Here is an 18,129-nt window from a genome sequence, read left to right on the forward strand (position 1 = left end):
CTTTATCACCACTCCTATTTAACATTGTGCTGGAAGTCCTAGCTAGAGCAATAAGGCAAGAAAAAGAAATAAAGGGCATCGAAATTGGGAATGAAGAAGTTAAACTGTCCCCATTTGCAGATGGTATGATACTATACATAGAAAACCCGAAAGATTCCATGAGAAAACTACTGGAACTAATAGATTCAGCAAAGTAGCATGATACAAGATAAACATACAAAAATCAGTTGGATTACTATACACCAATAAAGGGAACGATGAAAAGGAAATCACAAAAACAATACCACATATCATAGCCCCTAAAAGAATAAAATACTTAGGAATAAAAAAAAAAAAAAAAAACCAGGAATGTAAAGGACCTATAAAAAAGAAAACTAGAAAACACTATTGCAAGAAACCAAAAGAGATCTACATAAATGGAAAAACATACCATCCTCATGGATAGGTAGACCCAACATCGTGAAAACGACAATTCTACCCAAAGTGATTTACGAATACAATGCAATCCTGATCCAAATACCAAAAACATTCTTTAAAGAGATGGAAAACTTATCATTAACTTTATATGGGAAGGGAAGAAGCCCTGGATAAGTAAAGGACTATTGAAGAAGAAAAATAAAATAGGAGGACTTGCACTACCTGACCTCAGAACCTACTATATAGCAACAATAGTCAAAACAGCCTGGCAGTGGTACAACAACAGATACATTGGCCAATGGAACGGAGTTGAGAACCCAAATGTAAATCCATCTACCTGTGGTCACCTGATCTTCGACAAGGGCACAAAGTCCATAGAATGGTGATAAGACAGTCTTTTTAACAAATGGTGCTGGCAAAACTGAATGTCCACCTGCAAAAAAAAATGAAACAGTACCCATACCTCACACCATATACAAAAACTAATTCCAGATGGATCAAAGACATAAATATAAACCCAAAAACTATGAAGTTCATAGAAAAAAAATGGGATCAATGCTAGAGGCCCTAATATACAACATTAACAGGATACAAACCACAACCAAGAACACACAAACTCCAGAAGATAAGCTAGATAACTGGGATCTTCTAAAAATCAAACACTTATGCTCATCAAAAGACTTCACCAAAAGAGTAAAAAGAGAACCTACAGACTGGGAAGAAAAAATTGGCTATTGCAAATCAGACAAAGGTCTAATATCTAAAATCTACAAGAAAATCCAACACCTCTACAACAAAAAGACAAATAATCCAATTAAAAAATGGGCAAAGGAAATAAACAGACCACTTCACCAATGAAGACATTCCGGCAGCCAACAGACACATGAGGAAATGCTCGCAATCACTAGCCATTACAGAAATGCAAATCAATAACCACAATGAGATACCATCTCACCCAGGCATTACTGGCACAAATAAAAAAAAACAGGAAATAACAAATGTTGGAGAGGCTGCTGGGAGATGGGAACTCTTATGTCCTGCTGGTGGGAATGCAAAATGATACAACCATTTTGGAAAACAATATGGCGCTTCCTTAGAAAGCTAGAAATAGAAATACCATATGATCCAGCAATCCCACTCCTAGGGATATACATCCTAGAGAAATAAGACTCGTCACATGAATAGACATATGCACACCCATGTTCACTGCGGCACTGTTCACAATAGCAAAACGACGGAAACAAACTAGATGCCCATCAAAAGATGAATGGGTAAACAAACCGTAGTGCATACACACAATGGAGTATTACATAACGATAAAGAACAATGATGAATCTGTGAAGCATCTCATAACATGGATGAATCCAGAGGGCATTATGCTGAGTGAAGTAAGTCAATCACAAAAGGTCAATTATTGTTTGAGACCACCACTGTAAAAACACACGAAAAGAAGCAATCTTTGATGGTTACAAGGTTATGAGGAAAGGGAGAGGCAGGGGTGGAAAAACACTAAACAGACAATAGATAAGTAGTAACTTTGGTGAAGGGTAAGACAGTACACGATACTGGGGAAGCCAGCACAACTTGTACAAGGCAAGGTCATGGAAGCTCCACAGACACATCCAAACTCCCTGAGGGACCAAATTGCTGGGCTGATGGCTGTGGGGACCATGGTCTCGGGGAACACCTAGCTCAATTGGTATAGCATAGTTTATAAAGAAAATGTTCTACATTCTACTTTGCTGCATAGTGGAAAAGCCTGTGAGCAGCCATCTAAGATACTTCACTGGTCTCACCCCAGCAAGAGCAAGGAAGAATGAAGAAAACTAAAGATACAAGGGAAAGATTAGTCCAAAGGACTAATGGACCATATCTACCACGGCCTCCACCAGACTGAGTCCAGTTCAACTAGATGGTGCCTGGCTACCACCACTGACTGCTCTGACAGGGATCACAATAGAGGGTCCCGGACAGAGCTGGAAAAAAATGTAGAACGAAATTCCAACTCAAAAAGAAAAACCAGACTTGCTGGCCTGACAGAGCGTGGAGAAACCCTGATAGTCTGGCCCCTGGACACCCTTTCAGCTCAGTAATCAGGTCACTCCTGAGGTTCACCCTTCAGCCAAAGACTGGACACTCCCATAAAACAAAACGAGACTAAAGGGGCACACTAGCCCAGGGGCAAGGACTAGAAGGCAGGAGGAGACAAGAAAGCTGGTAATAGGGAACCTAAGTTGAGAAGGGAGAGTGCTGACATGTCAGGGGGTTGTTAAACCAATGTCATAGAACAATATGTATTCTGTTTAATGAGAAACTAGTTTGTTCTGTAAACCTTCATCTACTGTACAATAAAAAAAGCAAAAAAAAAAATGAAGGAGGTATTAAAATATTCCCAAATAAACAAAAACTGAGAGTCCATCATTAGTAGACCTGCTCCATCAGAAATGGTAGAGGGTCCTTCAGGCTGTAACAAGAGGATATCAGATAGTAACAGAACTCCACATGAAGAAATAGAAAATCACCTGTATAGGAAACTACAGGTACTTTTTGGTATCACTCCTTTTTTCCTACCTAAGAAACAAACTGCATAAAACAATAATTATATGAGAGTAAATTTTATATACCATTAATACCAACTTGAAACTAAGTTGGTATAAATTAAGATGTTAAACCTCCAGGGCAATAACTAAGAAAATAACTTTAAAAAAGCATGTAGTAAAAGAAATGAGAAGGAACTCAAAATGATACCTTAGAAAAATATCTACCTAACACAAAAGGCAGTAATGGAGGACTTGAGGAACAAAAAAGATTTAAGACAAACAGCAAAATGGCAGAAGTCCTCCCTTATCAGTACCTACATTAAATGTAAATGGATTAAACTCTACAGTTAAAAGGAAGAGATTGACAGAATGACTAAAAACAAAACAAAAAAACAGGATCCAATAATATGCTGCTTACAAGAGACTCACTTTAGATGCAAAGACAGAAATAGGTTCAAAGTGAAAGGGTGGAAAAAGATATTCCATGCAAATAGTCACAAGAAGAGTAGAGAGGCTATAGCGATGTCAGGCAAAATAGACTGTAAAAAAAAAAATTGTTATGAGATCAAGAAATACATTACATAATGATAAAAAAGTCAGTTCATCAAGAAGAGACAACAATTATATTAGGTCATAAAACAAGTTTCAATAAACTTTAAAAGACTGAAATCATACAAAGCATCTCTTCTGACCACAATGGAATGAAATTAGAAATCAAAAACAGAAAGTAAACACAACTCACAATTATGTGGAAATTAAACAACACACTCTTAAACAACCAATGGGCAAAGAAGAAATCACAAGGAAAATGAGAAAGTATTTTGAGATAAATGAAAATGAAAGGGCAACATACCAAAACTTAAGAGGTCGGCAAAAGCACCGTTCAGATGGAAATTTATACCTGTAAATACCTACACATTAAATAATAAGAAAGGTCCCAAATCAATAAGCTAACTTTCTACCTTAAGGAACTAGATAAAGAAGAGCCAAATAGATCCTAAGCAAAAAGATGGAAGGAAATAATAAAGATTAGGGTGAAAATAAATGAAACAGAGACTATAAAAACAACAAAATCAAAAGTGAATTTTTTTTTTAAGATCAACAAGATTGGCAAACTTTCAGCTAGACTAACCAAGATAAAAAGAGAGAAGGCTCAAATTACTAAAATCAGGACTGAAAGTAGGAACATTACTACTGGCCTTACAGAAATAAAAAGGGTTATAAGAGAACACGACAAACAATTATATGCCAACAAATTAGATAACCTAGAAGAAACAGAACTAGACCCTAGTAAAATAAACATACAAATTTTACAAACATACAAATTTCCAAAACTAACTCAAGAAGAAATAGAAAATCTGAATAGACCTATAATAAGAAGTTGAGTCAATAATCAAAAAACTTCCAACAAAGAAAATCCCAGACTAGATGGATTCACTGGTGAATTCTAGCAAATATTTAAAGAATTAACACCAATCCTTCCAAAAAACAGAAGAGGAGGGAACACTTCCTAAGTCATTTTATGAGGCCAGTATTACCCTGCTATCAAAGCCAGAAGGACATGGCAAGAAAAGACAACTAAAGTATACACCGCTGACCAAGGGGGATTTATTCCAGGAATGCAAAGGTGGTTCAACATACGAAAATCAATCAGCGTAAGATATAATATTAATACAATAAAGGAAATCACTCACATGATGATGTCAATTGATGCAGAAAAAGCCCCTGACAAAATCCAGCACTTTTCATAATACACACTCAACAAACTAGAAATAGAAGGGAAATCCCTCAATCTAATAAAGAGCACTTATGGAAAACCCACAGCTAAGTGATACTTAATGGCAAAAGACTAAATGTTTTCCCCTTAAAATCAGGAACAAGACTAGGATGTCTGTTCTTGCCACTTCCATCCAATGTTGCACTGAAAGTTCAAGTCAGGGCAATGAGGCAAGGAAAGGAGATAAAAGATATCAATCGAATCAAAGAGGAAAAGTAAAACTATCTCTCTTTGCAGATGACATATCTTAGATATAGAAAATTCTAAAGAATCCACCTAAAAGCTATTAAAGCTAAAAAACAAATTAAAGTCACAGGATACAAGATACACATACAAAAACCCATTGCATTTCTATACACTAACAATGAAGAATCTGAGAACAAAATGAAGAAAATAATTCCATTTAAATTGCACCCAAAAGAATGCAACACTAGGAACGAATTTAAGGAGGTGAATAAATAATGTGAGATATTTATATACCAAAAGCTTTAAAATACTGTTGAAAGAAATTAAAGAACACTCTATGGAGCAGTTCCACTCTGCCCTATACAGTTCTTATGAGTTGGAATTGACTTGATGGCAATGGGTTTTGGTTTTTAAATGAATAGAAAGACATCCTGTGTTCACGGATTGGAAGACAACATTTTTAAGACAGCAATACCGCCAAACTGATCTACAGATTCAATGCAATTCCTATCAGAATTCCAAGGGCCTTTTTTGCAGAAATGGATAAGTGGATCCTAAAATTAACATGGACCCCAAATAGCCAGAACAATCTTAAAAAAGAAGAACAAAGCTGGAAGACTCACACTTCTAAGTTTCAAAACTTACTACAAAGTTACAGCAACCAGCACATTGTGGTGTTGGCATAAAAACAGACAACGGACAAGAACTGAAAGTCCAGAAATTAACCCATACATCTGTGGTCAACTGATTTTTGACAAGGGTACCAAGACCATTCCATGGGAAAAGAATGTTCTTTAATCAGGAAACTTTGGGACATTGTTTGGCATGCATATTCTGTAAGATCCAGTCCTTCCACTCCTAGGTATTTACCTGAGAGAAAAGAAAATACATGTTCACACAAAAACCTGTACACAAATGTTCATATTCATAGCAGCTTTAACTGTAACAGCCCCAAAGTGGAATAAACAAACTGGTACTTATATACCTACCACACAATACAGCTCGGCAATAAAAAGGCAACAACCTGGATAAATCTCCAAAGTATTATGCTGAGTGAAAGGCCAATCCCAGAATATTACATAACTATATTATTCCATTTATGTAACATTTTGAAATGACAAGATTTTAGAAATGGAAGACAGACTGGTGGATGCCAGGGGGCTGGGAAGGAGATGGGTGTGATTATAAAAGGGCAACATGAGGGTTGAAACTACTCAGTAGCTTGATTCTGGTGGTAAATACACGAACCTACACAACTGATAAAACTGTACAAAAGTTAACACACAGGCGTACACACACAAAGGTAAAACTGGAGAAATCTGAACGAGATTGGTGGATTTTATCAATGTCAATATCCTGGTTGTGATATTAAACTATAATTTTGCAGAATGTTACCACTGGGGAAAACTGGACGAAATGTCTATTATTTCTTACAACTGCATGTAAACCTACTATCACCAAAATAAACATTTCAATTAAATTTCAATTAATGACAGGTAATCGCTGAACCAATTCAAGGTTGCTTAGCCAGTTCCCCGATTTAAAATAAGTCTCAGTCAGCAAAGTACACGTTGGTACCGGCAGCAGAGACCAGATTTAAAACAACTGTGAGTAACTATAGGGTTGCTAAGTCCAACTCAATGCCATCTCGTGGGATCCCACGAGTAGTACTGTGCCCCATAGGGTTTTTTTTTTTTTTTCTAAATTTTATTTATTTTTTTGGTGCTGTTGTTGAGAATATACACAGCAAAACACCCACCAAATCAAGTTCCTACGTGTACAACTTAGCAACACTGATTACATTCAAGTCGTGCGACCATTCTCACCCTCCTTGTCTGAGTTGTTCCTCCCTCGTTAACATAATAAACTGACTGGCCTCTAAGGTTCCTATCTATCCTTTCAAGTTGCTGTTATCAATTTGATCCCATAGAGATAGTTCTTAAATCCATAGGGTTTTTAATGGCTGATGTGTTCGAAGTACATTGCCAGGTCTTTCTTCCAAGGCATCCCTGGGTGGACTCAAACCTCCAGCTTTCAGTTAGCAGCCGAACAGATTAACCATCTGCATCACCCAGGGACTTCTCTCAGTTACTCCATGCCTACTAAGTAGGTAGTTCGTTTCTAGAGTTCATCCACAGAAAAATATCAATAGTTAATACTTTTATGTCTGTCCTATGAAAGTAACTAACTACATCGAAGATATCTAGAGGCAGTTAGCTACTTAATTTAAGTAAAGAGAATCCCCTGTGGAACTTTCTCATTTTAAATTACGAATTCAGCAGTACCACTTAACGTCTGTCAGTATGCCAGATATCACAGATCTCACTGAATATCCAAAACTCCAGCTTTAGAGCCATTGTAAAAAATGAACATATACCCGGTTTAATTACTAGGGAAGCTGGTCACTTTAGTTCATCACATGTTTCTTAACAGGTTCAGATTATAGACTTTCCACACCCTAGCTTTCCACACTAAACTAATTAGTTTCACTGAAATGTTAGTAATTATATCCAAACTTCAAAAGCCAATACTTATTTGGTTCTGTGTTCTGAGCCTCCTACACTTGCCTTCTGTTTCTCGAGCCTGACCACCTTCCATGCAGTGCCAGGAGACAGTGAGGCAGTGTCTAAACGCTTCCATCCCGTACCACGATAATCAGGGGAGCCACTGGTGGTTCAGTGGTAGAATTCTCACCTTCCATGGGGAGACCTAGGTTCGATTCCCAGCCAATGCACCTCACGCACAGCCACCACTCATCCAGTAGAGGCCTGCATGTTGCTGTGACGCTGAACAGGTTTCAGCGGAGCTTCCAGACTAAGATGGACAAGGAAGAAAGGCTTGGCGGTCTACTTCTGAAAATCAAAAATTAGCCAATAAAAATCCTATGGATCACAACGGTCTGATCTGCAGTCCATTGTGGGGGTGGCACAGGACCAGGCGGCATTTCATTTTATTGTTCATGGGGTCACCACGTATGGGAGCTGACTCGATGTCAGCTAACAACAACAAATAATAATAATAATAAGCTAAGTTCTCCTTTACAGGTAAAGGAATAGACAGATGTTCACGTGGTACGAGAATTTAGGGAACAAAGACTTTTAGAAAAAACTACTTGGATCAGCTAAGACATGGATCAAAAGGGAGTAGACAGAGTGAACACAAGCATGAGGCAGCATCGCACCCACCAAAACTCACAAATCTAGAGAAGGGATGGTGGGGACCATGCATACAACAGAACACAGACATTACAAACCCTAACTAACACAAGCCCGAGGAAGGCACAGCAGGAAAGAAGGTTGTGTGAAGTTCATCCTCCCAGCAGGGGCAGAGTCAGCACCGCCTAAAACACCAAACCTGGGGCCTGTGATGAGGAAAAGGTACCTCAAGCTCAGCAATTTCTTTAGTCCACCTTGATTTTCCTGCTTGCTAAGTTCCAGGGAAAATGAAACCAATACTTAAGAGACGACGAACCTTTGGGAGCTAAGTCCCTGGTAACCTGGTTGTTCCTGGAACTTGCTCCTTGCTGTGCACCATTTCTTGGTGATGTGTTATGTTCTTCTCTATACTTTCCGGCATTGTTTGAACTTTTCATAAATATGTATTATTTTTGTAAAAATGACAGCACTGTCATTCTGACAAAACGATCAGTCACAGAAAAACCCCAGCTGCTCTGGGCAGTGCTTCAACCTGTACTTCTGCCCTTCTTAGGAGGCTACATTTTTTTTTTTTAGTTTACTAATTTCTTTTTTCAGCTTAAAAATTTGTAATTTGTGGTAAAATATGTATAACAGAACATCTGCCGTTTCAAACATTTCATGTGTCCAACTCAGTGACATTAAGTACCTCCAGCTGTGCAAACATCACCACTACCTGTTTCCAGGTATTTTCATCTTAACAGAAACTCAGTGTCCCTCCGGCAGTGACTCCCCACTAGCCCCCGGTGACCGTTAGTTTATTGTCTCTATGCGTTTGTCTATTCTAGATGTTTCATATGAGTGGGATCATTAAATATTTGTCCTTTTGTGTCTGGCTTCTTTCACTCAGCACGATGTTTCCAAGACACACGTATCAGAACTTCATTTCTCTTTATGGCTGAAAAACACTCCATTGTGTGTATACACAACATTTTCTTTATCCATTCCTCTGTTGATGGACATTTAGGTTGCTTCCACCTTTTGTCTCTTGTGACTAGTGCTGCAATGAACACTGGTGTCCAAGTTTCTGTCTGAGTTCCTGATTTCAATTCTTTTGAGTATATACCCAGAAGTGGAACTGATGGGTCATATGGTGATTCTATGTTTAACTCTTTTGAGGAATAGAAGGCTACTTTCAATGAGTCACTCCAAGTGCACATTTATAAAGGTGCTCAACTATTTTTAAAAGGACTCAGCTGTGGGGATTAGCACAACCTGGATACCTTTATTAGGCGCCTGTCATGCGCCTTCACCATTGGACTGTGAGGACACAGGGAAATGATGGCAAACCCAATCTGCACACCAGCCACTCCCCAACCCCAATAAACGGCTACTTGCAGTGCCCTTTCACCACCGTGGGAGAAGAAGCTGTTCACCTGGGACAGGGTCTGTCTGTCTGTCTCGGCTGTGGGAACCTAGATGCAGGGTCTAGTCAACCCCACTTTTTCCTAAAAACCAGAAAACACTTTAGCAAGGGCTTCCCACCAACCCAACTTCAAGCCATTTGGAATTTTTATGAAGTCAGAAGAAAATGTGAGAATGTGAGAGACTTACCGCACTTCCATTTTAATAAAATGACTGACAAGTGAGTGGTAAATCAGCCAGTTCATGCCAGTTCAATTCTATCAAGCAGAGCAGTCCAGCACCAGGACAGCAGCAGGTTTGGGCATGGTCAAAGTCAGCACCAAGCTTTACACTTGAGTACATCTGGGTGCTATTCTCCAAAGGACTGTTTACTCTGGGCCAGGGTTGGCAAACTTTCCGTAAAGGGCCACGCCCAGCCACCCAGCAGAGTGGCTGTAGCAGGAGGGTGCGTGGCTGTGCTTCACACAGCTTGATTGATAGAAACGGGCTGTGGGTCGGTTTAGCAGGCAGCAGTGTGTGACCCTGCTCTAGGGACAAATGAAGGTCCCTTGTGAAACTTTTGAGGGAAGTGAGGCCTCTGCAGGGCCACGATTGTCTCTGACATACTGCTGCATGGGTGCAGGCTATTACTGTAACACTTTTTGTTCTCAAAATTAACCCCTCAAATACAAAATAAAGAGGCAGGACCAGACAGAACCAAGGCTCTGGAAGGAACAGTACAGGCAAACAGGAGCCCGGGCATGAAGGGCCCAAGCCAGCGGCGAGTCCCCAGCTTTTGTTCTTGCTTCCAGTACTGCCCAGCCTGGACTCAAGAGGGGCAAAACTTCGGTGAACACTGTGTGTGGATGGAGCTACGATAGCCTCTCTTTCAGGCGTGGGAAGGGATATTGAAGGGCCAGGGAGATGGGGCACATCCTGGGGTTTTCTTCCTTCCCATGATCTCCCACCCCAGCCCCGAGGTGACCCACTGTGGTGGCAACAGGAAGGCAGATACCTAGGACTGAGGAGGGAATTCTCTCAGAACAGAGGAGCTCTGGTCCCAGAAAATGGGTAAGTCCCCACTCTGTCTTCTCTGCCTCTGCCCACAGGTCAGTCCTGGATACAGACACAGACCCTGGACACAGGGGAGGAAAGCCCAGCTTCTGGCCAAGGTACAGGACAGGGGCCCCAGGGAGCCCAAAGGTGTGGGTGGGGTCAGGGAGAGGAGGGTGCTCAGAAGAGCAATTCCACTGGTTGAGTATGAAGTTCTAGAGTCACCTCCAAGCTGTGCACATGTGAATTAGACCCCACACTGCACAGCAAGGGCTTTGAGAACTGTGCTATGGGAGAGACCACCACCCAGGCCCCAGACTGGCCACAGGATGGCACACACAGCAGATCTGGGAGCACTGCACAAGCTGTGGAACCAGAGCCCACAGAAGGCCGACAGTCACACACAAACCTTTTATTGATCTTCAGCAATAAACTTACAGACAAGTGACTTCATGGTTGCAAAACGAAACATGAATGCTTTCAGCATTGACAATGCAAAAGTAAAAGAAGAACAGTCGGAGGAGGAGGAGCAATGGGACGAGACACAGCTGTGTAAAGACACACAGGTGGACACAGGTGACACCTGGCCAGGAGCAAGTGACAGTAACATCAGGAGGTGGGGACAGGCACAGGTACAATGCTAGGTGACAAATCAGGGAACAGGCACAGCCACACACCTTGCGACATGGTGTTGACCCCCAGCAAGACCCCGGGAGATAGGGAGACAGGGGTGAGTGGGACAGTCACTACCGCGTTTCCTCATAAGCCTTCTCCCTACAAAAGAAAACTGATAAAAATAAAAACACTGAAAATGAAATACAACTGGAGTTCTAAATACAACTCATTTCTACTCTTTTAAGAAATCTTAATTTAAAATCAGTGATGAACCATGTAAAAATAGACTCCAAAGGATACTCAAATAGGTAAGGGTGGAACAGCTGCCTCTGGCATCTAGAGCACACTGGGGGTGGGGGAGGGAGGGCTGAAGAACACAGTGAAGGCTGAGACACAGGCTGGGGTGCATTGTTCTGAGCCTATTTCAAAATAAAGGAGCTACCAGGCTGTAGAACAGGAGGGGCTGGCCAACCAGTACACTCCATGGATGGAACTGAAGAATTGGCAACAAGAGTCAACGAGCACAGAAGGGCGTAAGAGAGGAAAGAAGATGCTCCATGCCCTTTACCTCAGTCTAGGCTGAACTTCAAGACATAAAGAATTCCTAAAGTCACTGGATGTATAAGAACCCTAAAAAGGCCTTACCTCCCTGCTTTCGTTCAAAGCAACGCTGAGACCTGAAAAGATAAAGGAGGAACTGCCGGTGTTGGTCAGCACCCCCTTGCCTCCCTCCACCCCGCAAGGCTACCAAACATCAAAAGTGAGCGCACAGGAAGGAGCGTGACAGATAATGGAAGGGCTGTGGGCAGACACAGCAACACAGTGACCAGCACTCCCCACAGCCCCCAGCACTAGGCATGGCCCAGGGAAAGCACCCACGCATTCCTATACAGACGCTCACAGACGACACCTGAGATGTAATCACCTCAGCCCAGGTCACAGCCTTGCCAGTGACCCAGGGTTTTCCAAACTGTACGACAGGAGCCTTTCTAACCTTGTGCACTGAGCTACTGTCCTGGGGCCTGGCGGTGCACCAGTAAGTGTCTGCAAAATTAATTCACCAGTAGTGACTCATGCCCAGAAATTAAATAAGATGAATTTTCTTCAGTAAATTGACAGAATATAAGAATTCAAAGGGAAAAGGAGATCAGAGTTGAAAAAAATTACCTCAGATATGTGTTTAAATACAAGGAGAATCCAAAAGAATTGTACGTTTAGAAAAATGTAATACTCAGAAAGAGGTGCCCTTGGACCAATTTGTAGAGAGGCCACCCCAGCCTTTCTGTCCTCTAACAAACACCCAACACGTGCCACTCACGGCCAGTTGGCACCCACCACTCCCTGCTCTGGCCCCCCAGCCCCGCCCCTGAAAGGTCCTCCCAGCCCTACCTGGTGGGACAGGAGGGAAAGGGTTCCAGGTGGAACAAGGTTTTGAAGTCTCCCATATAAAGGGAGTCTAGAACAGGCTGGAAGCCCTGAGAACAGAGCATGGCTGACAGATGTGAGTGGCGGTGGCATCCTTACAACACTGGAGTTACAGACCCTGGTGCACACACACTTCCAAAGAGAGTGATTCTAAGGTAGAGCCATCACCAAAACAGAATGTTTCAGGATGCCTGCGCACACCCCCAATCTACACATGAAACTAGACAATTCGGGCAAAGTGATTTCCATGGAATTAATAAAGACAGGGGGTTGGCTGTTGTAATCTCACAATGCCTAAGGTCTTAGGATATATCAAAGTCACAGGTAACTCTGGTTATAATGCCAACTGCTACCTGCAAGCTACCCCCTCCCCTGGCTCTCCTGTATGCTCAGCCCCTCCAGCTCTTTCCTGTCTGAGAATGGGGGCAAAATGAGAACCTGCGTTATGGCAGAAATGGCACCACACAACCAGCAACCAAGGAGGAAAACATGGGCTGTGTAGCCTCATGGACAAGAAGTGGACTCATGGATGCCTATCAGGAGGTAATCACAACATTCAAACCCTCAACTCCAAACAACACATAAATTCATAAAACGACTTAAACTGCAATAACACTGGCAATCGCGTCTTCACGGGGTTAGGAACAAGTCACTGGGGCTGTTTACCAGAATATTCTGGGTGCAGTGCAGCATGCAGCTCAGCGCAGCTCAGATGCTGTTTTACCTCACTTGCCCATGACCTTGGTCGCTCAGATGACCTCCCCTATCAGCGCAGACTGGACTGCAGTAAGGCCGATTCCAGAAGGGCAGCTCATTAAGACACACACACGGTTATATCTCAGTGAACTCTCACCTTTAAAACTGTCTAATATTATCCACTCGACAGCACTGGGTTTTAATATTACTTATTGCAGAGCACTTTAGGTGTAAAAGGTGTATTCCTTACCTTCATAAAAACCCATGCTTTATTCATTTTTGCCTTGTGGTATTTGCCTTTAAAAAGATACAGAGGAAGACCAGCTGCTTAAGGCTTGAGAAGGTTTGGGATCTAGCTAGTTAAGACTTCACTCAACTCTTGTTCACTGAGATGTGGACCGCGTGGCTACCACAGATGAAGAGATGTCAGTCCACGGTGGTCATTCTGGGGTCGGGACAGGACCAAGACCCTCCGCCCGGCTCCAGTGGGCAGCAGCCCAAGAAGCACTCAGCACACCCTGTCTGTCCACGGTTTGGCAGCATCACACACACTTCTACACCGTGAGCATCTGAGGCCACCAGTAAAAGTTATAAAGCAGGAAAGCTTGTGAATATCTGCATATTCCAACAAACTACAGCAGGCTCCAGATTACGCCACCACCTATCAGCAGCTCGCTCCACTTGCCTGAAGGAGAGGAGACAGTGTTAGGAGCCAGATGGATGGGACACGGTCTGCGGCCTCCAGGCCAGGCCACCTCAGGTTATGTGTGCGTTATAATTATCTTTATCTGAAAGTATTTTCATAGACAGCTTATAAAGAAAAAGGTAAGGGCAAGTGAAACGTGCAGGTGCACATCCACACCATACACAGGGAGACCCCTGCTGCGAACACACCAGTCAGGACTGCCCCACTGGCTGGATGCTGCGAGAGAAAAGGAAAGCAACAGAATCTGCACTTTAAGACGGATACATTCAGTGCATTATTCTTTTAATAATAAGGTTTATGTGTGTTTATTCTTCAGTACTACAGCTTCACACTGGAGAAAATACAAAACTCTCCATTTCCTTACCTATAAAATGGGGTAAGAGCTACCTCGCAAGGCTGCCTGGGGACTGCAGATAATGCACATGAAGGAACCCTGACAGCACCTGACCCGGAGGAAGACGGTATCGTTTTCAGAGTGTCTGCTGTTTCTGGGGGGAAGAAATCCTCCAAGGAAATTTCATGAGAAAACCACACTGCAAAGAGAGGGTGGCTTTGCTTAGATGCATTAAGAAATACTTCGGAGATAACAGTCATCCTTAAACAGTACAGAGTTTTTAGTTTCATCTCAAAATTAAACTGGATTAGGTTATATTTTTTAAAAAAGCTTTTTTTAAAAAAAAATTGACATGTGATGAGTCTCATGGTTCAAAGCAGAAGATGAACACAGCTCAGCAAGCAAAGTCCTTGATCTGGAACACAACTTCTTTTTCAGTTAATTTAAAAAATAGATGTTGACTGGTTTCATGCATTTTTGAAAGACCATTTACAACCGAAAATTTCTTATTTTAAAGGAGACATCAAGAGAAATTCAGCAAAATGTTATTGCAATTGGGAAAAGAAAAAACTCAGATTTTAATGTCAAGCCCTATAAAACGCTAAATGAACATCACAATATAAAGTGCTAAATGACAAGTGTTGGTGAGGACGTGGAGACACTGGAACCCTCATCCTTTGCTGGCAGGAATGTAAAATGGTACAGCCACTGTGGAAAAGTTTGGTGGTTCCTCAAAAAGTTAAACATAGAATTACCATATAACCCAGCAATTCCACTTCTAGGTATGTACCCAAAAGATCTGAAAGCGGGGACACAGAAACCTGTATACCAGTGTTCACTGCAGCACTATGCACAACAGCCAAAAGGTGGAAACAACCCAAATGCCCATCAACAGATGCATTAAAAAAATGTAGTATATCCATACGATGGACTATTACTTAGCCATAAAGGGAAATCAAGCTCACATTCTACAACATGGATGAGCCCTGGAAACATTGTACTGAATGAAATAAGTCAGACACAAAAGGATAAATATATGATCCCACTTATAGAAAAGATTTAGAATAAGCAAATATATAGATACCAAAATTTATTAGTGGTTAACAGAGGCAGGAGGGAGGGAGAAAGGGGGAGTTATTGCTTAAGGGACACTGAGCTTCTGTTAAAAGTGATGAAAAACTTTGGAAATGGGTAGTGGTGACGGTTGCGCAACATGATGAACGTAAATAATGTCACTGAATTGGACACACAACATATGTTGAAACGGAAAATGTTTTGTCATATATATTTTAACACAATAAAAAAGTTTTGTCATCAAGAAAAAAAGAAAAATATATATAGAAAGAGAATACTCACGAGCAAACTAGCTTAAATCCTATTGTGAGGGGGAAGGGAAGAAGACATCTCAACACCATGTCAGAGGGAATGTAAATTTGATAATACATGGCAAAAATTAGTTTGTCTTCTATGACCCAGAATTCTTACTTTTCACTATTTATCTCTCTTGATAAAGAGGCACTGCTATTTAATTAAGAACAATGAGATGAGATTGCTTACCCAAAAATTAACCATTTGCTATGGGATTAATCCCTTCTTAATCATGGGGGAAAAAAAAGGCAATGTCACCCCCCAGTGCCCTCCCCCTCATTCTCCTAGCCCAGCCCCCTGGAGTTGGTGGCTGTGGCACCTTGGACCCCGTTTACCTCTGTTTGAGCCATGATTGTCTGACAGGGAGCTGCTCTGACTTCAACCCCCAAGTCCTGAAACATTTCAGGGTTAGAAGGAGATGGCAGATTTTGGTCCTGGTGGTTTCATACAAAGACATTTCCACTCCTGCCAGTGCAAAGCAGAGGCACAGGGTAGGGAGGATCTCTCTGAGACAAAAGTTGGTCACACTCGTCTTTGTAGCCCAGAAAGAGCTCCCAAGGGTGGGGACACAGTTGATTGGGGGTGGCAAGTCCACATTCCAATCTTCTGACTTGCCAGGACGGCAATTTTATAACCAAACAGCACAGAATTGCCCAGAACAGAACAATGAGGACACCAAATGACTCCATACATTTCATTTTGTAAACATGCATGTTTAACGCTGAAAAGTTAAAAGGACAATAAAATTACATTAACTATGAAGCTGAACAAAGTTCATGCATATTCAGATATTCAAGGAATAGTCACTGAGCACTTACAATGTGTCACCAAAAAAACAAAACCAAACTCCTTGCCCTCGAGTTCCTTCCAACTCATAGAGACCCCAAAGGACAGAGAAGAACTGCCCCATAGGATTTTGTATTTTAAAAATATTAGTCTAGTTTAACATGTCAGAAAAAAAAAAAAAAAAAAAAAACAGCAAAGCTCTCTCCCATAAAACAAAGTTTAGAAAATCATTGAGACACATAAAATGTGGAAATACTTTTGGAATGAAGGGAACTTTATTATATACACAGTACTGAAAAGGAGACCTGTCAAGATAGACTTTTCCCCCAAACCTGGTCTCACTAAATACTTCTTTCTTTTGAGAACAAGATGCTGCAATTCATTTCTGCAATTTAAATGTTAAATATCAATATATCTGCAAAGCCCTTAAAATTTAAAACAATTTTTATACCCAAAGACTTGTATGTATCAAATGTCTGCCATATACCAAAGAACCAAGGCAGAACACACTTAGAAAAACACACTTTTTCACTGACACACAATGTGCTCAAACAAAGTTAATGCAAATGGTGGCAAGAGACAAAGTCAAGTTCATGAACTAAAGGTTGTTCAGGAACCTAATCCTCAAATCTTCCAGGTTGAACTTCGAGTGACCGATAATGAACCAGCTACTAATCCTCTTCAGGCAGTGTCATTATCTGAGAGGGCCCTGGCGCCACGAAAGCAAAGGCATAGCAGTCCCCTTGCTCAGATTAGAGGCAGTATTTTCATAAAGTATCACTATTATTGTTTATCAGCATCTTTTTTTTAGATAGCAATTGCTGAGGCTCTGTCTTAGTTACCTAGTGCTGCTATAACAGAAATGCCACAAGTGGATGGCTTCAACAAACAGAAGTTTATTCTCTCACAGTCAAGTAGACTTAAAGTCCAAATACAAGGCGTCAGCTCCAGGGGAAGACTTTCTATGTCAGCTCTGGAGGAAGGTCCTTGCCATCAATCTTGCCCTGGACTAGGAGTTTCTCAGCACAGGGACCCTGAGCCCATAGGACATGCTCTGCTCCTGGCACGACTTTCTTGGTGGTATGAGGTCCCCATGTCTCTCTGCTCACGTCTCTCTTTTATATCTCAAAAGAGATTGGTTTAAGACACAACCTAATCTTGTAGATTGAGTCCTGCCTTTAATCCTGCATAGAGGCAGGATTTACAACACATAGGAAAATCATATCAGCTGACAAACTGGTGGACAATCACACAATACTGGGAACCACAGCATAGCTAAGTTGACACACATTTTGGGGGGATGCAATTCAACCCGTAACAGGTCCCCTTCCCTCTATCATCTCTTTTTTGCCTCCCATTGGTAGGTACCATAGGGCAATACTGTCACCCTCATTTCTCCGGAAGCATGCCGAGGCTCGTGGCCATGTCAGTCCTTGGCTCGTTCTCTTCCAGAAAGGAAAGTCTAGGACCTGCTCTGCTGACATGCGAAGGAAGGAAGGAAGGAAGAAATATGACAGCAGGACTGCTGTCTGTTGGGAGCCCAGGCTCTCTGAACTCAATCTCCAGGAGGAGAGTGCTGCAGCATGAGAACACCCCCATCATCCAATGAGAGTATGATAAATCTCATTTTAGAAGTATAGCCCCACACGGGGCACTTTCGGGGAAAAGTTAAGGGAATTTTCAAGGGT

General features: G+C 41.7%; 1 protein-coding gene across 3 annotated transcripts in view; it reads right to left on the reverse strand.

Annotated features, from left to right (window-relative positions):
* Window positions 1-18,129, reverse strand: part of DNAJC5 (DnaJ heat shock protein family (Hsp40) member C5) — a 34,686-nt gene that overhangs the window by 13,041 nt on the left and 3,516 nt on the right. The window lies entirely within an intron of this gene.

Source organism: Elephas maximus, chromosome 25, assembly GCF_024166365.1.
Source record: "Elephas maximus indicus isolate mEleMax1 chromosome 25, mEleMax1 primary haplotype, whole genome shotgun sequence".
Lineage (NCBI taxonomy): Eukaryota > Metazoa > Chordata > Mammalia > Proboscidea > Elephantidae > Elephas > Elephas maximus.